The sequence below is a fragment of the Nipponia nippon genome, unplaced genomic scaffold (assembly GCF_047370975.1).
Source record: "Nipponia nippon isolate SJK-2023a ecotype South Korea unplaced genomic scaffold, ASM4737097v1 scaffold_6, whole genome shotgun sequence".
In the NCBI taxonomy this organism is placed as follows: domain Eukaryota; kingdom Metazoa; phylum Chordata; class Aves; order Pelecaniformes; family Threskiornithidae; genus Nipponia; species Nipponia nippon.
This window is the reverse complement of record NW_028262380.1, coordinates 42,370,577-42,397,521: the sequence shown is the minus strand read 5'-3', so window position 1 is coordinate 42,397,521 and position 26,945 is coordinate 42,370,577. Positions and strand designations below refer to the sequence as shown.

The window sequence follows — 26,945 nt, the reverse complement described above, 5'->3', positions numbered from 1 at the left end:
ACAAAAGAACAGAAAAGGAGGGCAGTGAGGCATACCTTTTCCTGGCTCACTCACTTCTGTAAGACTGGCCTGTTCTTGTTCTTGGACTAATGTGTAATCCCATTAACTGTGAGGTTATGCAATTCAGAAGTGAAGCACAAGAAGCCAGCTTATTGTATAATGCATAAATTATGTTCCTACAGCTTTAACATCCCAATGCTATCTTGCTTGGCTTGTAAGTGATCAAGAAAATGAAATGCTTTTCATTCTAGTTCTCATTTGTCTATAAATATCAAGGATGATGCTACAAAACAGAATTAAAGCTAACTCTTTATTATTTAAAAACTACTTACTACCTTTCCTAGTTTCCATGGGCAATGCCTTTACAGAGTGGGCAAAAGTAAAAGTTAACAGGTTTTACTGGAATAGGAATGCAAATGAAGGAACTTATGCCACACGGAAGGCGAGAAGCTCACTGACAGTTCATAGGCTTAAGAGTGAGAACCACCTGCTGAAAAGGTTAAGCTATTAGGGTCCAGAGAGGCGGATGAAGAGAAATATCCCTCATTTAGAACTAGCAGAAACTTTCTGACTTATTTTTCTAGCCATTTGCTAGTCAATAATATATTAAGGCTTGATCCTGAAAGAGCTGCTCTGTTCATTTTCTTTGGGGGGATTTCAGTCCTTCAGAACTTCATGGTTTTCTGCATCCCTGGCTATCTTGAAGAGGTGGCATGCTGGTGACGTTTGTAAGATGAAGAGCTTCCTTCTGCACATCTAGACTGGGGCTTCCCAACTGGGCAGCAGCTCCCAACTATGTGCACGTTTCAGTCTCTTCAGCTGCTTTCAGCTGCCTGGGAATCTTTTAGAAACTTCTCATCAGGGCTGTGAGATACTGCCCCGGCCACGTGTGCTCAGCCGCTTGGTGTCACGCTTGCTGCCTTCAGCCACCCGATGGGAGGGTATAGAGCAGACAGACCCAGGCTCCTCTCAAGAGGTGCGCAGTGAAAGGACAAGGGACACAAGCTGCAACAATGGAAATTATGATTATTTATGAAGAATTTTTTAACCAGGAGATCAGTCAAGTCCTGCAACAGGTTGCTCAGAGGGGCAGTGGGATGTTCAAAACTTGACTAGACATACCCTGAGCAAACTGGTCTACAGTGGCCCTGCTTTGAGCATGGTATTGGACCAGATAGCCTCCAGAGGCCCATCCCAACCTAAAGAAACTCTAATACACTCGAAACACAAATACAGAAATTGCCTGGGAAAAGTCACTGTGAAAAAATACGGCTAGTCTTAAAAATCTCTGTATGGGATGCTGGGAAGTTGCCTTCATGATCCCCTTCATAATCCTTTTATTTTTTAGTAGCAGTATTTTAGAATGATAAGACAGGCTGAGAGTGTTGACCACAGCCTGAAAAAATGTGTTTGGCATTCTCCATTGTACTTACCTGATAAATGGGTGCCTTTACCATACAGAGAGGACTTATTTCCAGCCTAGGTAATGAAATATCACTTATTTGGGGTGTCTGCAATAGTGAATGGTGCATTTTTTTCCCACATGTAGATAGTCAAGACTCTAAAGTTCATGGGTTATTATCTGCTGATAGATCTGGCTTCTTGATGCTCAAGAACTGTCAGTTGTGGTGAATCTAATCTTGAAATAGAATAAAGCAGAAATAAGTCAGACTCAAAGACAGACTAAGATAACCTTTTCAGACTACGGACATCAGAGGGTAGATGAATAAGAAGAGGTGTTATTAAAAAAATACACACTATTGAATGGTGTAAAGAAGACAGCTGAGGCATATGTATTTACTGCTTCTCATAATACTAAAATGAGACAAATTTCAGTGAAACTGAGGTGGAAGATGGGGCGGTGGGAGAAAAGAGAAAGAAGTTTTCGGATTAAAATTACTAGAGTGCAATTTCTTGACAGAAGATAACATAAGGGCTGGGAATTTAGGAAGATTCAAGAGAGACTGTGTATAATTTACCTGCACAGGTTCATAGGTTATGATGGTTTATACAGAATGTGGGGACTCAACTGTCTTCTGTGTATTCATTGTCCTCTGAGTGTATGGCCCTGGGCAGTGAACAAGAATGGCTGTCAGTGTGGCAACTTGGAGCCCTTTTCTCGGACTGCTGTCTAAAAGAAATGATAATAAAGAAGCCCATGAATTAATTTTACGTTTTGTAGGCAGTGGTAAACTATTACAGGCAAACATTTGTCCATTTCTTTTGTAAGGTGACAAATAAAAAAAAGAAAGAAAATGGAAAAATCAAGGGTCATAGCTTATTCTACCATTAATGGCAGAAATGGAGTAAAATTTATAATGAATATCTTCTGAAGGTATTTTGTTCTGAACACATCCAACACTGTAGGAGGTAACAGAGTACAGTTAACGACTGTAAAGATTAAGTTATCTTAGTTTCAGGGTTCCATAGTATACCAATAAACCGCAGCAAGAAAGCACCAAGCGAGAATAAATGCCATATCCAGACTTTTGGTATAGGGAAAGAAGCACGTGCCATTCTATTCAGCAATGGTACAATGAAGGAGTTCTTCATGTTGCCTTTATGAGTGTGTAAATGTTTTAGAATATTTTTACTGCAAATTTCTCCTCAGTTTTGTCCCTCTTTATCCTACTTCATGTCTCGATATTGCAAAACTAGCAAGCATATGGCATCCTAGAGATTTTAAGACCCCCTTCACTTGAAATATTTGAATGGACCCATTGATTTAACCATATCTTTGAATGGTCTGACGGGCGCTCCCCTCATGTCAACGAACACTCGGAGACCCTAATCCATTATCCTAAAAATGAATAGATGAAGGCTGTTGGTAGGTAATTATTGGAGAGATTATTTAAAAATACCTCAAGAATGCCAAACCGCTGAATAGTTCCCTTTTGATGTTGCAGCTCCTGTAATGCCAGCATCCCTCCCGTATCAAATCAACTTTTTGCAAAATACACTGAAGTAACAAAAACACTTGGGCAACTTGGATGCTTAACTTTTCATTAAATAAGCTGTAGTTCATATGTGCATTTTGATATGGACTGAGCGATTTAAGTGTTCTTTCTTGGAGGTGTTTTAATGACTGCAGTAAAAGCGAAGCAAAGTTTTATATTCAGTGGAGAAGCTTGCTGTTTTTAATCAAGACAGGTACTGTGGTGGAAATGTCCTGCTGAGTTGTGGGCTACCCAAGTCATAAAACAGATGCAACACTATTGGTAGCGGAGACTTTTTAAGGCCCATCTTATGTTTGATTAGGTATGCACTCTTTACAGGATATTTAATCTTACAAATAAATACTTCCTTTACGTAGATTATCTAGATTTATTCAGCATTTGTATTTACTTGGAAGCTGGACAATTACGACTCAATATAGTTTTGTATACAAAGCTATTATTCCAGAAACATCGGTATGGCTTTAAGAGACACTTGCTTAACTCCTTGTGAGCTTTCAGCATAGCTGCCGTTTTGCTGTTGCAGTGAACGCAGCTGGATCAATGCTTAAAAGTCCCCTTTGTTGAGAAAGGAGGAACAAAGAAGATGCACAGAGAATCTCTCCCACACTTCCACATACATCTGCACACTGCCTGGCCTCACCAAGTTCTACTGTCTTTCTATCTTTCATTTTCTTTACTCACCCCTTATCTTTTATTTATAGCGGCACTCTGTAAGCATTCTTCTGCCAACAGTTTAAATAACCAAAGTCAGCAAATACAACAGATCTCATATGCTCTTGGCATGGCTTGCGTGCCCCTGCTAAGAACACAGCAATGCAGAATGCGGCCTGATTCACTTCCCCCCGCTTCCTCGTTCGAGCTGTGTTTGCCAAAGCTAACCATCCTTTAAGCACATCTAATTGTTTTCTTTTTCCAAATGAAGAAGAAAAATTCCAGATGTAGGATATTCAAACAAGACATAAAATTAAAAATTAAGTTTTGTTTAAACAAAGATATGAAGGGATTTGCAGGGCTAAAGACTTCTACTATTTAAACTCTAAATTTTGTATGTGCTTTGAATAACTGAATGTTTTCAATGCACTGATACAGTTTTCATTATACTATTTTAACAAAAGGCTCCCATTTTAGTTGGAATATAAAAGAGGAAAAAAAAAAAAAGAGGAGAAAACAGATTTGAGTATGACTAATTCTTTTCTATCCCTATAGAACTGCAAGATGGATGTAATTTTTAATGACTGGCTTTCACATTTATTGGCTTCCGGGATACAGGGCAAAGAGGTCACACGTGGATGCCCTGATTAGCACAGGATTAACCTTGTCAGAGGGGGAATTTAAAGGAATCTAACCATTCATGGCTGATTGCAGTAGAAAAGGATCATTTCAGGTTAAAAGTGCCTGTGCCTATTTCCTCCACAAGGAACAAAGAGGATAGCAGAGGGGATTCAAAAGAGTTTGCCCTGCACCACATAATAACTTAAGTCTTCCTTGTACACAAACGCGATCAATTCAGCCCTTTCCTGCTCTATAAAAGGCCACGTATATGCAATAATTTAGCTGGAAGCCCTCAAGAGTTTACTACAGAACCTCTATAATTTCAGATCGCCTGCCAGTTATTTCTACTTCGGATTGAAAAATGTAACATTCAAGTAGCATAACTTTCTCAGCACGCAGTATTGCTATCAGCATCCAGTGCTGTCGGCAGGACTGCGCACCACACAGTCACGCACGCGTGACTGGGGACTGCACACCACACACAGCGGCGCGCTTGCGGTGCAGCATTCGCCCCCTGGCCCTCCATGACTTAAATGTATCAGCAGAAATCTTGTCTTGGTGTAAAACTCTCACAGTGGCAGAATCACGTCAATTAAATGTTAAGTTTGGGCTTAGGCAGGTTATTCCTAATGTAACTCCTCCGCGTGTGCTGGCCCTCTTCCAAAATAAGACAGTTACACACGTCTGGACAGAGTTCCTTATTTCGGATAAACAGGTGCTACTCATGGTAATTCCTTTTACTCTGAAATAAGACAGTCCACTACCAAAATTTCTTAGATAGCTAAATCAAAATCACTAAATCTGTTTGAACCCCTCTGTCCTGACACAAATATGTACAAGTTTTGTCTGCCCTTCACAGCCTTCCTGGCAGATACAGCATACAATGCTCTAAAATGCTGCTATGAATGACTTTCATAATAGTAACTGGTGAAAAGTAATAGCATCTCCCATTGCCTTGGAAATGACGTTTCTAAGATGGGTCTGTATGTGGACAGCAAATGCCACTGTTTTAGTTACCAGAACTAAAGAACAAAATTAAGACTACAAAGAGAGGTTCCAAAGGCACACAAGTCTGCACAGACGGACAGCAGCTCAGAATCGCAGGAATGAAAAAATTCCAGCAAGTATCCAGGAGCTTGGTCTTACACCACAGTCTTCTGGTGACATATTAATATGGTCCAGGATACCCCAAAGTAGGATCGTAGGCATTTGTGCCTGCAAAAACTTCTAGTAAAGGTGCAACTTGCTGACAGAGAAAGACGACCCTGCTAGCAAAGCTCCGTACAGGTTACTTCAGCTCCTGGCGAGCTCACTCTCCCTGTTATAGGTTGCATCCATATCTCAGTGGTGCCTTACGCTGGCAAGAAGTTTAAACCATAAAAGAAATGTCAGTCCCCAGACTTTCTAGGCACGAACTGAAACGGAGATTGGTTTTGCTCCATTTAAATCGTTCCCCGGCACCCATATCATTGTGTCACAAACGTGACCCTCTCCTAAACTGTACGCGGGTGGCTTTGCATATTTCTGCTGGTTGGTTTGGTTTTTGTTGCGTTTTTTTTCCCCCTGGTTAAAGTGATGAATAGATTTTAACCAGGTTCCCGTGCCGACTCCATCCTCCTCCTCCATATCAGAGCAGGACCTGTCGAGTCGCAGGGAGGCAGGGGACACGGGGCAGGGAGGCCGCTGGAGCTGTACAACACAGATCGCTTCAGAATTCACTGCCACGCTCCCACCACGTGTTCCGTGTTTTAAGGGCGACTGATTTTCTCTCTCAGCTTTCAGAATGGGAAACACGTCTTGGACAAATACCACGTATCACTGTATTAAAGTAGGAAGAAAGCCCTTTTTTTTTGGTGGATGTTCCGCTGTTTGTCTAGGCCTCTGAAAACTTCAAATTCTTCAGAAAAAACGGGTGTGCAATGTGCACTCCAGCGGTGCAAGCCGCACTCAACATCAGCTGATGTTGACATACTGCAAGTCGAAGGCTTTCTAATAAAAAGGCAAACCTACTACGCCAACCACAAGCATCGCAATGGTGCTGTTGCTAACTCTACATGCTAAGCCAGACAAAAGATTCCTGCCATGCAAACATCATCTCCCTGCTGTATTTTGTCCTACTGCAGCGAAGAGAGAAACTCTTCCACAACTAATAGCTCTGAACAACTAAAACGCTACATTTTTTTCCCTTTTAACTCCTTTGTGTTGTTCCCTTTGAACTAACTTTACAGCCTTTCAGGCACGTACGGACCAAGGGAGGTCGCATTTAGTATTTAGCATTGCTTATGCAGTTGGTACTTGTATTTTCGGAGGAGGGTTATCAGGGAAGCTCCGTCTGAGAGGCTCCCGTTTAACAACTGAGAGAGGGCTGTTAGGAAGCGTAGTCTCTTACAAGCCTCTCCAGATAAATGCACTAGAAAAGTGCCTGCTCAGTAGTGCTCTCTGTTGTCTTAAGCTCGCTTGTCCTATGCTGTTCGACTTTGCCCTGTTAAGAAACAGTATTTGATAGCTATTGCCAGACAGCTCTGAAGTTTTAGATTGTTGTTCCCTCAAGGCACTTCTGAAATTGAGTTGTATCTCATGAGACCATCCTGTCAAGTGAAAGGGTAATTAAAGCAAAAGATCAGGAGGCAGCCTTTATGTTGAATTTAAAGCAGCGCAACTTAAGCTCTCCTAAGAAGTCAGCCCCAGTGAAGGGGTCTCTGCACCCCGCCCTTTCCCCCTCCCACGGCGGGACAGCAGCGAGCACCCAGCGGGGGCGCAGGGGCCGGCGGTCCCGGGGGAAGCCTGGGGCTCCTTAGCTTTTCTGCCCGAAGCAGCACACGCTCCTGCGAGCCCCGGCGCTGATGTGAATTCATCTCTTCAACTTTCACGCTGAACGCAGCGTTACTCCGCTCCCGTTGCGCCGGTACCTACCGCTCTCCACGGCGGGCTCCCCGCCAACCGCCGGGCGACAGCCGCCGGGGGAGAGGGACGATGCCGGGCTTGCCGGGCTCGCCGTGCACCCCCCGGGCAGGGCCACCGTCCCTGTCCGCTGGCCCCCCAGGCTCCCCCGGGGGCCGCCGGCGGCGGGGCAGCGCGCCCGCTCCGGGGCTCACCGCGGCGGGGAGCCGGGAGCTCCGCGGCCACCGCGGCAGGTGCCGGCGGCGCGGCGAGGCCGGTTGCGGCGGCGGCGGGCAGCGCCTCCCCGGGACCGCCGCTCGCCCGCCCGCCCGCTCGCCCGCCCGCCGGGGGAACGGCGGCCCGCGCCCCCGCCGCCCCCGCTCACCTGCCCGCCGCCTGCTGCCGCTCGCGCGCTGCTCCCGCCGCCGCCCCGCGGCAGCGCCCGCCGCCGCCGCCGCCGCCGTGCCCCTCAGCGCGCCCCGCGCAGCACCATGCTGGGGCCGGGGCGGGCGGAGCGCGGCGCTGCCGCAGTGCCGTGCCGTGCCGTGCCGTGCCGTGCCGTGCCGTGCCGTGCCGTGCCGTGCCGTGCCGCAGCGCTACCCACCGCTCCGCCGCTGCCGGCTCCGGCAGGGGAAAGTAGGTCAGGGCGGCACTGAGCATGCTCGGGGCCGGGCCGGGGGGCGGCCCCGGGGCCCGGCGGGGGGCGCGGGGGGCGGCAGCGCCCGGTGCCGCCGGGGCGAGGCCGGGGACGGGGCTTCGTCGCCGCTGCAGGGCCGGCGGGGGCCGTGCGGCGGCTGGAGGCGAGGCGGCGGGGAGTGAAACGAGCGGGCGGCTGCGAGGCCGGCGGGGGGGGAGGCGGGAGTGACGGGGGTGCCACCCCGCCGCCCCCGGAGTCCCCTCTGCCGGTGCGGAGCCTGTGGTCCGGCGGGAGCGCGCCCCTGGGCCGGCCGGCGCAGCGCCTGTCATCGCATCCCTTCTCGGAGATGTCTGCGGGAGCAAGGGCTGCAGGAAGGAGGGGGCCACCCAGCCTGCGTGGATAATCTTGATAATCAGAATGCTGTGCTTCAGGGAAATGCTACGCGTGGTTTCCCCGCAGGGCTATGTTCGTAAGGGGATTACAGCACCCAACTCCAGTTTAAGCCCAGTCTGAGGAGGTCCCAGCCTGCGGGAAGCTGACGCTGACTGTGTAGGTATCCAAGTGCTCTGTCACAAGAGGGTAAAGCTGTCTTTTAGCTGAAGCAAAACTGCTGGAATGTGGATGGTGCTACCTGTGCAGGCTGTGCAGCCGCTAAATGTGGATTGGGATGTATGCAGGCAGCCGCAGGCAGGAGTCTGGCAGGGACCTGGTGTGTGCTGGTGCTGTCCTGCGCCACCCTCCCGTACTTCCTCCCTGACCTTGTGGCATCAGAAGAGGAGGATGAAGGGCCACCTTCAGCCGAGCATCAAGGCCGGTGGGATAAACCATGGAGGTCTATGTTTCCAGATATTTGTAACCATCCTTTAGCCAGGCTTGGACCCTGCTCTTGATGCCCTCTTCTGATTGCTTCCAGGGCAGTAGTAAGTGAAGCTCCTCTGCTCCTGGGAGGAGTAGTCAGATGAGAGAGCATTTGCTGAAACTGCCAGAAAACCATGGGTTAGGGCTGCATCTCACTGCAGGGGCAGGGGTACTTGAAGCATGCTATGGTGACGTCAAAGCGGGTCTCCAGCCCACGTAGGGAAAACTGAAGAGGAACAGCAACAGAGGGTTCAGAAATGAAGAGGAAGACCCACTCCAGAGAGCTGGACTAGTTACGCTAAGGGCCTGGACCCACCACCTCGCATGCAAGAAGAGCAGGGGTGGCTGCAGCCGTTGAACATGGATGCAGCCAGTGCTTGGGAGTGGTGCAGGCACTGGCAAGACCAGGGCTGCTGACAGCCAGGGCTTCTGTTCAGGGTCTCCAGTGTGGAAAAATTGGAAAACAGTGGGGAAGACACATCTGATGTTGTCAGGCTTGGCCAGAGCCAGGTGCCAACTGAGAGAATAGGTCAAGGAGCGTGCTTCTTACTCATCCACTCACCCAGCAGAACATTTTCTTGATGGGAGGAGCTGTTTTGGTCATAGGACCTTGTTTGCCACTGAGTTGTGACTTGTGCTCGCTTGGCCCACTTACCATGCATTTGTTTTTCCTTCTTCCCATGTTTAAGTGCTGGTTTTGAACAGAATCGAGTGGCTTTAATTTATTGGTTAATGATGGAGCAGTTAGATAATGGAGTCTGTAATCCCACAAACTCCTTTAAGTCAGGTAGCACTCTGCTGCTCTCTGAATGCATGTCAGATCTGTGTGAGATGAGGTTGAATTTTTGGATTTGGAAAAGTCACACATTTTCCTTAGTCCCTCTGAAAGTGGCTACCCTTTCAGTCTCCTCAGGTTTCAAGTGAACATGAGCCTGTGTTGCTGGAGACAGCCGTAGGAATTTGGACGCCCACACACCTGCTGAAGAGGCAGTTTTGTTGAGACTTTTGTCTCCTTCCAGCGCTTCCACATCTTGATATGACCCCACCGCTGACAGTAAAGCCACCACATTATTTGCTCTATGCCCTTTCCTGGGAGATCACTGTCTCCCATGCTTGGTGTGGCCTGTGCTGGTCCTCCCATTCACTGTAGCAGTTCTGAGGGTAGCTCAGCAGGGAGATGTAGCCATGTAGACTACCATGGGAAGTCTCCTGTTGCTCTTCATGGTCTGCAGCAGGTAGGATGCAAGGACTACACCACCACAGCAGTTAAAAGCAGTGCACGGATTCCTTCAGTTCAATGCTCCCTTGATGTCCCTTTCTTCCCTCCCTGTCTCCCACTCTTGCAACCAACGTGTAGTAGCCCTGAGGAAGACAGCTGAGCTCTGAAGGGGAATTGCCTTTTCCAGCACCCGTGGTGCACAGTTGATATCTGACCATAAACTCCTGATGGCCAGCGGGGAACTGCCCTCTGGCAGGTCAGGAGGACTTGCCCAGGGCTTGAAATGGCTGATCCTGGCCCTTGCTTCCAGCATGAGGTATGCCCACCTGGTGTATCATTTGTGCCTCTAATGCTGCAAGTTTGGCAGGCTTTCTGAACTGACTCCGCACCCTGGTGGCTTAGCTCGACGTCTTTGGTGCATAGAAAAAAACAGCTAAGGTCTCTGGGAGAGAGAGGGAGAGCTGGCTTCAAATTTGTCCTTTTTCCAGCTGGGAGCAAGGTCTGAAATCCTGGTCTGTCAAGTGAGTGTGTGGACTTCTGGAGGCATTTCTCCATCCCACCTTTCCAACAGTGCTTGCACCAGCTGCATGCAGAGGACTGGCGCTCTGAGTGGAGCAGGGACTGTAACACAGGTCTTCCAGATGTGTGCTCTAGCTCGAGATTAGCTATAAAAATCTCCCTAATTTACCCAAGATTAAATTATTATCTACAGATGAAAGCACGTCAAGAATAAAATTGAGAATGTTGTTATTTTCTTTGATAATGCCTGCCGTAGGTAAACACTGGCATTTTATACTTAGTGCTACAGTGAGCACATTTTACTCCTATAAAACCATAGTATCGTTTAATAAGAGGCAGCCTTTTACCTTAGAGCAAACAGAACTTTGGTATTGCTGGCGGTTGTATCTGAAGAGCTTAATCAGGGAAGCCTTGTAATCGTGCCGTTAGAAAACTAAGATAAGATTAAATTGTACATTTTGTGTAATTACAGTCCCTCCATCCACTAGGCAGAGCAGGATACAGGAATGGCTGAGACAAGCTTGTGTGCCACACAACATAATGTAACAGCAGGGAAACGAAAGCAAAAAGGGAAGTTTTCAAATATTATTGAGCAAAATAGCTGTGTTAGCGTGCCCGTCAACACAGGTACATGAAGGGATATTCCATTTAGAAATTAGATTGTCATATTTCACATAAAGTAGAAAGGAAAATTTTGGTTACAAGAAATGCCTTTTTTTTTTCAGTATGATGATGTTACTCTTGTCTTTGTTTTTTAAAATTTCGAGACCCAAGTAAAATCAGATCTTGCATGAATACTAATGGGAAAATGCTAACTTTCTTTATTATGATATGTCTTCAGCATGCTATATTAACTCAATTTAATTGTTTTCTGAAATATGAGCTGCAGTTTAGTTTTATTTGTATCTGTTGCCTGAGATTGTTACATCAGTCACTGTAATCACATTATTCCCATCTGAAAGGCTGCAATTCCAAGCTAGACCAGCACTGCTTTCTTGGTTGAGTAGCATCCCAGGTTTTGGGAAAGATGTGGACACCTGAAAGGCATGGATCTGGCCTGCAACTCATCTTGGGTGGGAGGGAGATGCAGAAATCATATGGTCCTGGGAACTCCCAAATGTGCCGGACTGGTGCGGGAGGAGGTGTTCTGGGAGGGGATGGGCATTCCTACCTTGAACCAGATGACGGGGTCTAGTTCAAAAACTACTTTATTTATTTATTTAAACCAGCATACATTCTTGCAGCAAGTGAAAAAGGACACACTTCTTTTGGTACCTGATCAGGGAGAGAGCTTGCTTTGTATCGGTCCTTTCAGAAATATCTTACTCTGAATTGTGTCCTAGAGCATCGTGGCTTATATAATGGCTTGTGTTTTATTCTTGTTTCTCCTCACTACCTTTTGAAATAACTCAAAATAAATTTAAAAAGATTAGGCATGAAACTCGTGATCTTATGGTTTTTTATTTGTACCTCATAATATCATGTAGTGAGAACTATTTCTCTACTGCACTTCTAGTTTTGTTACTTTCCAGTTTTGTTGGTGGTTCCTTTTTGTCCCCTACAAGTGTATGAATGGGAATGACCAACTAAATTTTATTCCTCCCTGTGCCTTATCTTTTAAGGCATGGGGTTACAAAAGTAACTTGGCTTTATACTTTTACTGTGACCCCTGTCTTTGCTCCTCCCAGAGGAGGAAAAATTCTGGTCTTACTGCGGAAGACTTTCTCTGCAGTGATCCACTATCGTCACTCCTGAGGGAAATTCCTTCCTGAACTGTGTTATAGACACACTCCATAAATGAAACAAAACCACTGATTTTGTGGTCACTATAATATTAACTTACACAAATGCAAATATGATTCTTCTTGAAATTAACAGCGTATCTTTTGTGGTTTAATTTCCTCTTTAAGGTTCTCTTGGCTTTGCAGTATATTCTCTTGACGTAAAGGTCTCTCCCTGTCCTACAGCATGTGTGTGGACAGTTTTTACATGTGCTTGTAGTTGTGTTGAAAGTGTTGGTGCTCAGGCTCTTTGGTGATGTGTGCCACAGAAAGCCTAGCCAGTGCGCCTATGCTAAGCCAAGGACAGATATGTCTGCATAAATTGTTGGCAGCTGAGGGGAGGGTGAAATCCACACCTCTTGTGATCTGAAGGGAAAATTCCACAATGAAGTCACATAAAACTGGGTTCAGAGAGTTTGGCACCATTGCTTAAAAGTTGCCAAGCTCTTTAGGACATGACAAAATAAAAGAAGGGCTAGTGAAAGCCTTTCTGTCCCCATCTCTCCCCCCAGCAACTTGCAGAAGAAACTTTCCGTGTGTAAGTTGAGGCCAACTGAGAGCACGTCTACAGATAAAAGAATTTTGGTTCCTTTCTTTTTCTGCACCCCCCACCGCTTCCCTGCCCCATGGTTTCCTATACATTGCCTTCTAGCTACTGAAAACTGGAGACAGGGTATTGCTTCAGAGGACCCTGATGAGGTGAAACTCTAGGCTGGAAATGAAGAGTTGCTGAGCTAGGAATAGAAGGATCTCGGTTCTCTGTCAAAGCTTAAGAGGGCTTTTGTCTTCAGACAAATACTGGATGACAAATGGATTAGTGGGGACCCTGGGTGAGCCAAAGGCCTAAGGGTCAAAACAATTGGTTTACAGTTACCTTAATACTGTCAGATGCCTCAGACTTTTTAATTCTTTTCCTTTCTACACCAAATAATCTTATTTATTTCAACTTCCTATTGTATGAAACAATGATCATTTCTCTAATTGCCTTTGCTGACCTCGCCTGGTCCATAGCTCTCCAGCTGGCTGAACTGAGATAGGGCAATAAAAAACAAATCTACACCACTAATTAGCTCTTGAAACATCAGTGTTTACCATTCACTGGATGAACTATCAGACATTATACCACCACGGAAAAAATGTACAACTGCATGTCCTGAATGTAAAATAATATGAGGCACAGAATATAGTGCTGAATTGCACGCTGACTGAGAAGATACCAGGAATGCTGCGTGACCTTCAGCAAGATTCAGTGTTTATGTCAGTGAGAAAGACGAGCCAAATTATTCATGAGGCTGAAAGGGGGAGAAAAGACATGTGATCTTGGAGCAGTTAGAGATATGTTATTCTTGGGGGAAAAAATTAAGATGATCACGTTAATATTACCATTTCTCTTACACTCTCACCAGAGTCAGGATTTTAGGAATGTGTCAAGCTTTGTGTGTGTTATCCAAATGCAAAAAGATGATAGGATTTTAAAGCGTTAGTCGATTCAGTTTTTATTCCTTTTTGGTTTTCTATTTTTATAAAGCAAATGCTTTCAGAAACAAGGCGAATCAATAGGTGTGAACCATCAATAAGGTGGCTATAGGATGGGGAAAACTTTTTAGGAATACAATGTAATCACATGTTAATATGCAAAACCCCCCAAAATATGATAACGAACTATTAAGGATTTTATAAAATAAAACCAAAACCCAAATCCATTTTCAGTGACATAGTCCGAAGCTGTGTTCTTTAGTGACACTCTGCACTTAACAGAGGAAGTTAAGTATATTATTGCAGGAAATAATAGGAAATGTGACTTTGAAGATACTGTTTATCACTAGGAATGAGAATTCTGTTTTTCTGCATGGTCCGGAATTGCCCTGGCACTGAAGATGTGCCAGCCTGGGCCTTTTTACTTTCAGAAGCCCTGTGTGTTGTCAGCCCATGCATTTTCTTATTAGATCTTCACAAAAGAAAGCAGGTAACCTCTTTTTACGAGTAAGTATAGTACTTCCACTCTAATTCCACAGTATAATAGTGAAATTAAATATGTGAGTAATTTCAGTGAGGCAAGCGAAACCTGGCACAGACTGAATGAGAAGCAAAAGTATTGGGTGTCAGATGTCTGAATCTTTTCTGCTGAAGAAAACCATATAAAATGTGGACTGGTATTTTTTCCTGCAGCCATTTCAGTTCACCTGCAACGTACGGAGGTTTGACATCAGTGGTCGTCCACAAATGATTTCAGAAAATGTTCACACAACCAGAATGACTAAATTTATATCCACCTCATGGAAATCCAGCTATCCTTCAAGGAGATGCCCATACAACCTTCGGACACTTACAAGGGAATTCACTTAGTAGAGTCATTGTAAGTGTTTGAAGTACAGTGGGACGCTTCTTACTGCTTTGGCTGGAAAAGCAGATTCAGAGAATTGTAGTTTTAAGAAGCTGAAGCCTCGCCCATTTGCAGCCAGTTATTATTAAGTCGTACTGGGCTGGGCAGTTCAGTTCCCGGCACGTAACAAAACATTTCCGAGATCCTCAGGGTGCATCGGGCTTTACTCTCGGCTGTTTCTGAGGGGAGTCCCGACCTGTGAAGGTGTTCTCCACCCACTGAGGTCGTGATTTCTCGTATTGACAAAAGCGGCACAGAACTCCCTTTTTCAGGTGCTCTTCTTTTGCTCAGTTCCTAGACAGAGGCAAACACTCCACCGTGCAGCTGAACTGATTTTGGTCCTGAAAGCCACTTTTGCTCATCACTTCCAGTAATATTTGCGAAGGCTTTTTGCTTTTCCCATGACTTTATTCTACAGTCAGCAACTCCAGTGGATTCTCACATTAAACACTGTGTTCTGTCTTGTCAGTTTTGTGATATAAGGAGTTGTCTAAATGAAGCTCATTTTTAACAAAGCTGATTTTTAATACTGTATTGAGGTTAAAGATCTTTCACTACCTTAAAATATAACTTCTAGCTTGCATTAGATCAGTTAAACCAGCATGTGTTTATGCCTTTTCAGATATTGGTTCATTCTGCTAATTAAATATACTTAACCAATACTTGAACGTTTATCCAGCAGCCCTTGCAACTAGAGACTTTCAGCTTTGTCACAAGGTAACCCTGCCATCTACTGGGAAGTCTTTAGTAATGGTTTTTGGTCTGTAAAATTGGGGTGGGGACGTCTGCAGTTTTTACCTACAAAAAAGGCCACCTCTGTTCTGAAAAGCACGGACTGATTTCCTGTTGTGCAGGGGAAACGTGCATCTGAAATGCACAGATAATGAGTTACCTGGGAAGGGATCAAATATGTAGTAAACGAGCTTCTCCTTTCCCTCTCGCACAGTCTCCATCGAAGGTTTTCAAATCTCTCATCCTCCCCTCTAGCTACTTTTTGGATGGTGTCCCAAGACTAGGGAGGATGGCTGGGGAGTCCCCTGGCCTCCCAGTTCTCTGCATGGTCAGAAAGGTTGGGAGCTTGGTGGGCAGTCGGGGGTGCACAGCTCCTTTGATGGCTCAGAGGTTTCGCATGTGTGCGTCTGATTTCCATTCGAGCGTGCATCTGGATCCTGGGGATCACGAGGTATTCATCTGGAGAGACAGAAGCAGCAAGCATCTGGATAGACCAACGGTGACAGACCAGCCGTGCTGAGGGAGCTGTGCGTGTTTCTGTGTTGCCAGTCTCCGCTTGCAGGTGGTGCTGTGGAAGAGGCTCTGGGGCTACCAGCTTCAATTTTGTCCTCTTCTCTGTAAGTTACTTTGCAGCTGGTAGACTGCTGGCATCTGGCAATACTGGGTCTAGTAAATGGTGAAGGCTCTTTTTGGCTTTCTGAGCTCATGTTTTTCTTACTCTGTGTAGCTGCGTAGCTGAGAGGTGCAAAGTTCTTGTAACATGGTCAGACATATACTGTTATGTCTGTGCTTCTGGGAACATCTTGCCTTCAAGGCATCAGAGCTGACATCTCTGCCGACCATAGACCCACCCCATGTCATGCTCGTGCTACACCCACTCTTTGTGGATGAGCTTTGCTTTAGTTGTTCCACAAGACTGGTTTTCTGCCCAGAATTAAGCCTATAGCTTTGCACAAAACTCAATGTAAAGAGCAAGAGGAATTATCTCCTCTGAGAGGGAAACAAAACCCAACCCCAAAAAAGTAAAGCAAAGTTTGTCCCATAAAAGAGTTGAAGGAATTCATAAATCATCTGGTATTGTTTTGCAAGGACTGGAGGCTATGGCCCTGTTTAATCAACTGCCATGCAGAGATTCCCAGCTAAAACTGTCCGTGTACGGGGGTCTGTACCCCATAGCACAATACAGGCAACTTCACCAGCTCAGGTGCAGCCCTACGTTGCATTACGTTCAGTCCCAGCAAATAAAATCAGCAGCAGCTTTAGCTGTGCTGAGCAGGACTTGCATAGTGCTTGATCAGACTCACATCCAGACCTCTTGGGGGGGGCCATTGTACGGGGCTCCCTGGAGGAGGAGCGGGGCGAGGTGTGCCAGCCCCTGGCAGTGCAGCTATGCCTAACCACCATTGGCCTGGCAGCCGTGACAGCTTCCATTAGCAAGCAGAAGTTTCTCCAGAATGATCGTGAAGTGTAAACAGCTTTGCAAAAGAAGTATATTAAGCATCTGCTTCAGTTATGGTTTTAAGACTAGATTAAAAAGCAAGATACAACTGGTGAGTAATTTTAAGGATTATCATGTAATGGCAGAGATGTAATCAAAGTCTCATTAGAGCTCTCTTTCCTCCATATACTATTTTTCAAAAGAGATAATACTTCTTGGTAGGAGACACTTCTGTTAGGGGGGAAATGATGTAACTTTCTCTTCGCTAGCACAAAAGACCAAATGGTTATCTACTCGCTGTTAAAATTGTCATTTTACAGCTCACCTCCTCACAGAAAGACCTTGAGTAGGGTTGGTATTACTTTCAGATATCAAAAGAAAAAAGTAATTGGTACCAGAACATTGTCTGGATGTTAATAATAATTCGGTTTTAGCTTTGTTGAAAAAATAATTTATTCCCACCATATATTAGAAGGGATGAGGCTTGGCACAATCATAGCCTTACTTAAATTTCAGCTCAAAACCATTTTAGGTTATTTAGTCTTACGGAGGATTGTATCCTACACCATAATAGATGGCAGTTTCAGATGGCAAGGTTTTAAAGCCCCAGATACAGGATATCATTTGTCTGTGACTGAAATGGGAGGAACTGCAGATGGGACCGGTGGGGTCAGCCTCTGGGCCTTGCAGAAGAATCTTTGCATTAGGCATAAACAGGGGTAGTTTTGCAGGGAGAGGACACAGGAACTCCTTGAGCTGCTCACAATGAGAAGACAAAAAATAAGGATATTTTGGGGGATTGCCAGTGAAATTGGTTCTAATTTTCTGCTTCAGCACTGAACGAGCACTGCTTGTACTTAGGCTGAGAGAAGGGTGGGATGGGGTGGGACAAGGTACTGTGATGCTGCTCTGCCCCCCTGCGAACGCCACGTCTCTTTCACGCAGTCAGCCAGCTGGTGTGGGCTGGGTTCTGTTCCTTCCCCAGCTGCGGTACGTCTCTGCATATTACATTGAAGTGTTTCTCGAACAAAAGCGGGACAATTTCAGTCATGGCTAGATCCTAAAGGGAACCAAAAATATTCTGGTTTAACTTCTGTCACATCATGATACAGTGTGTGGGGCAGTAGTAGGAAAAATCCCTTCCACCTCCCCTGTATTTCACCTCCTGAAAGACCAGCTACTGTCTACGCTATGCAGAACATGTTATTTTTTTGCCCACATACCTCCTTTTTTTCTTCTGATAGTTTTTAAAAGCTCATTAAAACTGCTTCTTCCTTTTCACAATCCATTTCACAGAGCTTTGATATTTATGCATTATAAAACTTCCCTTTGTGTACAACGCAGGTTGATTTTACTGCCTACTCTTATTGTTCCCAAGCCTGCATTAACGAGACACTGTAGGAGAAATCCGAACAGATACTGGCAGATTGCCTAAGAGGGAGAAAGTGCTACCATCTAATAGAATAAATAAAATTGCAAGAAATTCCAAGGCTCATGGACTGCCAAAATATTCATTGTTGCAGAGTGAAATAGGGTAATTCTTGCTTGCAGAAAGCTACCTATGTCCTTTCCAGAACAGACAGATGTACTAAACTTGTTTGAAAAACAGGAAGGACAGAGCAGAGTATCTATCCGCCCAGCCTCCCGCCAGCAAACCCTTCCTCCTCCAAAGGTGGGAACGGCTGCTGTGAATAAATTGAGCATGGTCAGGAAAGGGTAACCATGATAATTCCAACTGGCAGAACAAACAGGGTATATTTGGTGTTTCTTCTGTGTTCTGTAGAATTTTATTCTGTCTTTTATTTTCATTTATGCCAAATACCCATCACCTTCAGCACTTGCACTGACTAGCAGTGAGTTGTCCCTCCGCTCTGAAGAGGAGGATGGTGTCTGTTCTCCTTTACAGCAGAAATGCATTGGAGGGAAGAAATGCAGTGGCAGGGGTAGTACACCCTGAGATGATCTTTCCCCCATTCTTTATGCACTTACAAGCCAGGAGTCATCTTAGGTAAACCCAGCTGGTGTGAGCCACGTCCAGCCACCTCACAGGTGCCACGGGGCAAACACGTTCAAGCTATCCACATCAGGTATTCAGTGGGAGACGTAGCTGTGCATTTCAAGCAAATAGGTAATTCGAGATAATTGATTCCTCACAGCAACAGGAGCACACGGCTTTCTCTTCACCGCACATGAACCGATATGTGGGTAATTGGTTTCTCTTTGCATGCTTTATATAGCCCATGTATTGATGACAAGTCGTTGTTGAAAGTATTTTCAGCTCTGGAAAAATAAAGCGCTTCCACTTTTGGTGTTTATTGTTCGATGAAAGATACATAATTTTGCTTGAGGAGTTTATTTCTGGAGTCCAGAGAGCAGCTTAGTCCCTTTAGAAGACTAATTTGTGAAACTGCTGGAAAATGTCACAGTCCATAGAGTAACTTAGCATGTGTACAGCGTGTCTCATAAAATCAAACAGCATTTAAGCATAAAAAGTGAGAAAATTATTTGATAGTATATCTATTATTTTTAAAAATTTAGATAGGAAATCAAGATGTATTAGAAAGAGCAGTACTCTATCTCATTTTATTTGGAAAATATAAATTGGTGGTAAAATGAATTAGCTGTAATATCTATTGATTTTAAAGTCAACTGAGACTTAAAATGTAAAAATTAAATGGTTATTCACTCAAATGTCATTCATTCTCATAAAGATAAAGCAAACTGTCAGTTTATCTGAGTGGGGATTTCCTATTATTTGTTTGTTTGGAAGTAGTTTATGAAGACATTTTCAAAACTAAACTTTTTCTTTTGAAAGAACATTATTATTAAAAATTACCAAGATGTTAAGGAAAAGGGACGCTGTGCTGCAAAAGAGATTTAACTTTGGTGACATTTCTTTATGGAATGTAAGGCCAAGCGCACCAGACGTGCTTAGGTCCTGTGTGGAGGTATGTAGAGGTGCTGCTGGATGGTTGCAGGCTGCTCTTGTGGTTCTCCTCTCCCTCACGTGCTGTGCAAGAAGGACTGCAAATGCTCAGATTTTATGTGGGGAATATAGAATTCATCCTTTTGGATCTGCTCTTTCATATTTTAGGATCTCAGAGCGCTAGAAAAAGTCTACGAAGCCACCGGGTGTATGCAGCCACTTTCTTTAGGATTACGGTCCTTATGGCTGACATGGTAGTGACACTGCTGAGCAGTCAGTATTTCTTCCTCATTGGGGCTCTGCTTGTTGATGAGCGTAAACACACTTGTTAAAAAGGAAACAAAATCATTGTGCGCTCTGGTCACACAGAGAGGCAACAATAGTCTTAAGTCACGCGTCCAGGGGGCTGGATGCTCCAAAATCCTGGGCTCTCAGCAAGGTGGGGTGAATCCTTGAGCAAATTGCTTAAACTCTTTGCCCTGAGCTACAGTTTATGCACCAGTAAAATAGGGGCAGTAGATTCATAATTAGGTTACAGAGATACTTTCAGGAGGTCATTGCTGGATGTTCTGTTGTTGGCATGTACTGTGTAAAGTATTATTATTTGGAGCTATTGTGCAGTTCTTGATAGTTACTGAAGGTAAGATTGTTACTTTTTTTCAATGTCTCAGTGAAATTAGAGCCACAATTTCTATACATTAACAAATGCAGGTTTCAAAAAGTGCCGGTTCACAAGAGAATTTTGTTTTGATCTCTTCATACAATTTATCTTACAGTTTCTGATAGTGTCCTAAAATCCTGCTGGAGTTGACTTAAAATCCAAGCTGGAGTTGACTTAATCCAAATACCAGCAACTAACATACCAACTGCTAATATCAAACGGTAATACTGTGCTTGTAAGGAACTTTAGGCAGTAGTGTCATTTCACATGTTAAAAACCCCAGGGGAACTTTCCACCTTGCTCCCCTCCATGCCGTTCCACTTGATGGCACTTCGAGCCTTCGTTCTCTCACGTTATGATTGACTTGACTCGCTTATTTAGGGTGGCATATAGGCTGATGTCTTACGCTTCAGAATTTATACTTTAATGCAGCAATTTGTCAGTGTCTGAAATGACCCTGCTCTGAAATGAACTGAATAATCAGTCTGAGGGAGCGGGGGAGAAATAGGCAGCACTTCTACTTGCCTGGGACAGTCTCCAACATCTGGAATGAGCAAACACAACAACAGTGTCTCTAAAGCTGACTGGTGAGATGTACAAATCGTATATGAGCTAGAGACAGATGGTTCAGCTCTGGAGAAAAGGATATGGAAGCAGTGAAGTATATCAGAAAAACCACAGATTTGTCATGTTGCATTTGCTCCCTTCCCTTGGGCAGATGGGTGATCTTCCTCTGGAGCAAGTGGAGCTTTCCACTGCAGACACCCAGTGCTGACTCTGTCCTGCTCATCTCACCTGCACCGTACGCTTTGCATCAAAACAGCTCGGAGAACTTTGCAGTAATAAACTGTATAGCTCAAAGTCTCCAGGCATTAGCAATTACGAATTTGCCAGTATTGTAAAAATGAATTTGACTGCTTACAAATAATGAAAATAACCACACATTAGCGAGGGGTTAAAGATGGCTGGCTTTTTGGATGGGACCATTAGATAGAGAGAAAGCTAACCATGTGCCATTGTCTTGCTTTTTGGTATTCAAGCTGGTGTTAGTCAGTGTAGACAAATCCATTGTCTGCCTGGGCTGACTGACTGTGTGAATGGCTACAAGTCCATCACTGCCACATCTGGAACTACTGAGATCTCCAATGCCTTGGCTCGGCTACTACTGACCACTTTGATTGTCACACCCAAACATCCCCTGGACTTTCTGACCCACAGGGTGAGAGCCAGTAAGTATTTTCAGAGTATTCCTACGGCAGAGGAAAGGAGGGTATGTGTTCATGTGTGCTGTGTCAGCTGCCTGAGCTGTCTTGAGAGTGCAAACCTACCAAGCAGAGCTTCTAGCTTAGACCTCAGAGACAGCCAGCCTTGCTAGAACGGTACCACCCCTGAGCTAACGAGCCGTCTCTTTCAGTTTATGCACGCCACCACTCTAATGCAGCTTCACTGCTGCCAGTTTCAAGGTGAACGACCTCTGCTAATGGGGAGATGTGCTCCATCCCCTGTAGCCATCATCTGCTCAATCAGGCTGTAGGGTTCCCAGCGCGAGGCTGCAGTTCCCTTTGTGCAGCAAAGAGGCATTGCTCCTAGGAGTGAATAATAATTATGATCCACGCTGGATTTTACTCCCTAAGCTCCCAACTGTAAAATGAAGATTTTATCTACGTAACAGGCATGTTGTGAAAATACCTGCATTGAGTATTATCCAGCATTCCAATACTATGGTAGTCTCCAACAAGCAGAAGCAATGCTGCTTCTGATTTTGTTCAGGATACCACTTCTTAGGTCTTCATGACTTCAAGTAATTACTGACATGCAGGATCATATACCAGCTTTAGGCTTTTAAGAGATTTTTAATAGCTACTCTCACCACTATCTGGCATCTCCTTCCTCTCTCCTGGAATTGCACTGATCCAGGCTCAAAGTGAACAGAATTGGCTATAATACCATGACAATGTCAGATGTGATTACAGGCTATAAATAACTAACTAAAGGGTTATCACAGACCCTCTAGGCTGATGGAGAGAAGAGATCATGGCTAACAGGAGCTGGGAAAGAATATAATTTCTTCATTTAAATGAGTAAAATCCAAAGAGCAAATTTAGAGTAAATGAACGCATTTGTGACGGATGTGCAAGCCAACTCCAGTGGGTACATAAAACCAAAGCTGCTAATTGCATTTCAGTTGCCAGATGATTGGAAAATGGATGTAAATATTTGACAGTGGTGCAGTGCAACTGCTGCTAAGTGTCAGTTTATACGACTTGGACACTCATCAGTTGTTTAAAACAAATCATTTGCATGTGAAGGCAAACAAAAGGGAGGAGGATTTGACAGGATTCAGCAGGATGAAAATTAAGCATCTCAGTCATCGCCTTTAGTTTTCCTCACAACACTCTCATATTTTTTAACGACAAGCTTAGGTATTATATTAGCCATCCCTTCTCTGCCATCTGTGGCGATTATGCCTCCTTGGGTTAAAAGCTTAATCTGAGCCTTACAGAGCTTCAGCTAAGTAATTGCAAGTGTTTGGGGCTAGATTATGACAAATAACCCATACAACTATTTAGAGAAATAACTGAGGGTTTTGCTATTTTGTGGAAGTATCATTCCTGTTCAGTAACGGAGGAAGAGTTAGGTGCCACTTTGGTTATTTTATGAATGTCTCTTGCCAATACAATAGTGAAGGAGGATGTATTGTAGACCTAGAAAACTCCTGTAAAGTCCTTTCTGCTAATTGAAAAGTGATCCACAGTGACTGTAGGATTAGGAATGTGTGTCTAGTTTTGTCCTGGAAGAAAGTAAGTCAATGGCTTGGTAACAAGTGTAATTGATGTTAGAACAAAAATTCAAGATGGGAAGAAAGCTAAGACTATTGCCAGGATATTTCTTAGAGTTTAGAACAGCTGGGGTTTTTTTCTCCACTCTAAAGGCTTTTTTTTCTAGTTTCCTTTTGGTTTTGGCATAACGTTTGTAAATTGCATAATGTTCCCAAGTATTTATAAAGAAAAAATAATGAATAAATTAATTTTGGGGTTTCCAAGAACCAACAAGCTCACACCATTTAAAATTCTCCATAGTCTGTGTAAATACATTTTTCGTACTTATATCTAAGGTGCAGGCCAGGTTCACTGGGGCTGAAAGAAGCCAGTGGAAATGCTGTTATTGGAGACCACATTTTTGAATACATGAGTGTGGTCACTCAGAAGACCTTCCAGGCTGATGGTGTCCTTATAATATTATGTTCATACTTCTTCTAGTGTTTTACATTTTTTAGTGTAAAAACTGTAAAACTGCTAAAAGTTCACACCCTAGTCTTGCTAATCTTGTTATCTCTGCGGTGATACTTCTTGCTACTTGCTAACCACATTACCTCTGCAAAGAATCAGGTAAAATAATTGGTTTAACCTTTTTCGTCAGTAGGTGAGAGAGATTGGTACCAAGATTCACCCATCCCAGATTTTATACGTACCTGGGGAGACAAGCGTTTTTCTTTGTAGACATTTTCTATGTCCATCTCATTTAATGGAATTTTATTACATTACATTCCCAGAGGAAATGACGTGCAAATAGCGGATCAGATCCAAGTCATTATAATAACCATGTGATTCCCTCTTCCCACTCCTTGAAATGTTATTGTCTTCCGAAAGAAAACATCACTTGGCTCACAGCATGTTCAGAACAACAGAAATTCACAATACAGGCAAAACTACCTGCGGAATATTTTTTTTTCCCCAGAGTGGATAGTTTTTACTTACCCCTCTCTCCGTGGCTTCTTCCATGATCAGCTGTTGTGTTTTGGAGGTTTCCTTAATTGTAATCCACAAAACCGTTCCAGTGGAAGGACAGTTCTACCCTGCCAATCCTGGCAAAAGAAAAGATATAAAATGAATGTTTTATTGATCTCGCAACTCTCCAACACTGAAAGTAGCTTCAAGTAGCTACTGAAAGTAGCTTCAAGATGGGCAAAATTTCATCTACAATACTGTGGGTGATTTACTACACAATTTTTTTACAGACATGTGTTACACGATGACCAAGCAATTCTCTTTTTCTGGAGCTTGGGCTAGGTTTCCCTCTGTCAATCAATGATCATTCCAAATCGGTGATGTATGCAGTTCAGCATAACTTAATCAATGCTTGTTTTAAATTAAATATTTAAAAAAAAAAATTAAAAAAGCATAATTATCCTCCATTACAACCAGATGTGTACCGGCACAAAAGGTAAAGAAATGCAAGAATGCTGTCTTCGTTTGCACTGGTAATGGTCATGTTAATTTGGTCCTTTTCTGTGCAGCGTGTGTGTGTGTATGCAAGGGTGCATGCGTAGACCCTCTGGACACATGTTCAGAGCCTGGCAGCTTGGTACCTCGCCTCTTTCCATCATTTCATTATGTGATCTGTGCCTGCTGCTAAATTATTATATTTGCGGCAAATCATGGTCCCAGTTGGCTTTGTATTTCCCTGTGAAAGCTGGAACTTCTTTAAAATTATGCACTGTCTGGAAAAAATACTCCTTCCAGACAGCCCGTTTACAACTAGGCCTGCAAACTTCATTTGCCACTAGCTGCTTTTACACAAGTGGCTGCAGGGTCATTGACAGAGTCAATTTTAGGGAGAATTTTAGGCCCCCAGGTTTTTTTCCTAGCAAGTCTATATAGGCAACGCCTTCTGATTATCAGCATACGCAGCTGCTTGAATAATAATTATTCCCTCAGAGGATTTATTTCATTCTTGTTCATTTTCTGCTCATTGTCAAAGAAGCTAAACAGTGTTTTGTGGAAAGTCCAGTTTACCAGGTCAATTTGGCATGGCAATTATTTTTTAAATCATACAGACAGCATGACAAAACGACTTTCTGGGAACATACATGTCTCCTATAATTACCTCTGAGTAAACTTATGCTGTGAAGGTAAATCTGAACTGCTTGGTTGTTTGATGCAGCTAGAAGTCTTTCTAAATAGTTTTAATATTTATAGCAGTACTTAAAAAGGAAAGTCCAGCAGTTTTAGCGAGACATGCCTTGCATAGCTTATTTACCCCACAGACAGCAACTACCTCTACAGTTTATCAGGTGAAAAAATATTTCCCCGAAGGAAATGAACCCACGGTACTCTGTAGTACGCAGCTCGTATACAAGCTCATAGTCTGCAAACGAGCATTCAATTGCCTTAGCAGTGCCTTTCAGACACTGCTCATCACACAGACCAACTCTGAGGCAAGGAGCTTGTGGCCCCAAGGCAGTAGGACAGGCACAAAACTTTTCTTTCCTCTTCTGAGCACAAGCTGCAGGAGTTTATGACTTACTGACCATTTCCTCTGCCAAAAGCAGTAATTTGGATTTTTTTAAAAAAGATCTAATTAGCTTATATTTTATGCTTTGGCTGGAAGTTATGACTTACCTAGGGAGAGATGAATGTAGCAGAGTGCAGTCACTTCCCATCACCAGACTGACTCCAAAGTTAGGTCCCGCCAGGTGCTTCTCTCTCTGCGAGGCTCCCGCTCTTGGCAGTGCTCAGAATATCTTTTATATCCTCACTAGGCAAAAGATTTCACTGGAACTGCCTCCAGTCGCCGGCCTTTGACAGACAGCAGGACAACCCTTGGCAGAGCCGAGGGTGATTTGCCTTCCGATCCCCGTGACGTTCCTGCAGCAGATGAGTTGCCTGCTTTGCGAGCGCTGCAGTCTGATGGGCTCCTGCCTGCGCATTGCTCTCTGGTAGCTTCTGGTAAAACTGCAGGTATCACTTATAATCTGTGATGACCTGGGTGATTTATGCTCTCTGCTCTTTGCCTCTGTCTGTCCCAGTTTTTTGTGCAAGGAGCTTACTGAAGATGCATGCCAGGGTGTCCCTTTCAGGATGGGCTCCCAGCTGAAATCTCCCTAACTCTTATCTTCAGAAAGCTGTGAAAATTTTCCTGGAGTTCATCCGCGTGTAGTCCTTAGTGTCTGCCTGTTCCTTAGAGCCTGTCTGCACTTCTGTGTGGAAGTGACTTTGTGCTCCAGGTGAAGAGGGGCTTCTCTGTCGGGCTAATTTCTGGTGGCCTGATGAGGTGTTACAGCCAGTGTGACCTGTAAGTTTAAAGCCAGAGATGACTATTCTAATTTAAACGTTTCTACGCAGTTTGGCCGTATGTGTGTGTAAGTGTACATATGCAGGCTCTCACTTCCAAAGACAGGCAGAGGCTGCATCACCTCTTTCCCTCATTTGATTATGTGGTTCACCGCTGCTGCTAACAGATTACATTTGCAGCTATTAGCAGCTGCTCTTAGTTATAATTTAGTCTTGTTAGATGCTTGCTATGATGTAGGCAGAAAACAAAGCAAAAAAAGGCAATTTGTTGTCAGATCATAATACTCTTGCCTCATAAAACCTTTCCAATTATTACCTTTAAGTTAGTCAATAATGTGTTCTGATGCTATAATGTAAGTGGAAATGTGGCATCCACAGTAATACGAGACAGTACACGTGCACAGCAGACATTGTCTCATCTCTAAAACATCACTGTATCCCTACTGCAAGAAAAATAAGTTAATTTTCATACAAACTCAAAGAAACTCTCTGATTCTTGTCAAGCTTTGAGCATTTTAATGTGTTTGAAGTTCTCTTGGCAGTGCTTCTGCCTTAATAAAAGACACAGTTTTCTGCAAGATAGGCAGATCTGAAAGGCTGGTACTCCT

General features: G+C 44.1%; 1 protein-coding gene across 10 annotated transcripts in view; it reads right to left on the bottom strand.

Moving 5' to 3' along the window:
- MFAP3L (microfibril associated protein 3 like) overlaps positions 1-25,842 on the bottom strand; it is a 43,637-nt gene extending 17,795 nt beyond the window's left edge. For 2 of the 10 annotated variants that reach the window (XM_087736896.1, XM_087736906.1), the window contains exons 1-4: positions 7,495-7,674; positions 1,980-2,131; positions 1,434-1,639; positions 36-1,005 (exon numbers count right to left, since the gene is read on the bottom strand). The gene's annotated coding sequence lies outside the window, so the exon portion shown is untranslated. Of the gene's footprint in view, positions 1-35; positions 1,006-1,433; positions 1,640-1,979; positions 2,132-7,142; positions 7,315-7,494; positions 7,675-24,021; positions 24,129-25,665 lie in introns of those variants that run through there. The other 8 variants (XM_087736897.1, XM_087736899.1, XM_087736901.1 and 5 more) reach the window with 8 other exon arrangements.
- Between the last annotated feature and the right edge of the window lie 1,103 nt (positions 25,843-26,945).